The sequence below is a fragment of the Gekko japonicus genome, unplaced genomic scaffold (assembly GCF_001447785.1).
Source record: "Gekko japonicus isolate JY-2015 unplaced genomic scaffold, Gekko_japonicus_V1.1 scaffold5879, whole genome shotgun sequence".
Taxonomy (NCBI): domain Eukaryota; kingdom Metazoa; phylum Chordata; class Lepidosauria; order Squamata; family Gekkonidae; genus Gekko; species Gekko japonicus.
The window spans coordinates 1-309 of NW_015159897.1; positions in this window are offsets into that span (position 1 = coordinate 1).

Consider the following 309-nt stretch of genomic DNA (forward strand, 5'->3'; position numbering starts at 1 on the left):
GGTACTTAAAAACTCTCTGGATTGGACACATTGTAAGTTAAAAATATGAATATCTGTAATGTCACTGTTGGAGCTGCGGTGGCTCCAGTGGTTATGATGCTGAACTGCAGGCTGTGGAAGGTCGGTAGTTCAGCAGTTTGAGACCCGAGTGTGCCGCATGACGGAGTGAGCTCCCGTCTGTAAGTTAAAAATATGAATATCTGTAAGGTCACTGATATTCATATATTCATATGAATATCTGTAATGTCACTGTTGGAGCTGCGGTGGCTTCAATGGGTATGATGCTGTACTGCAGGCTGTGGAAGGGCG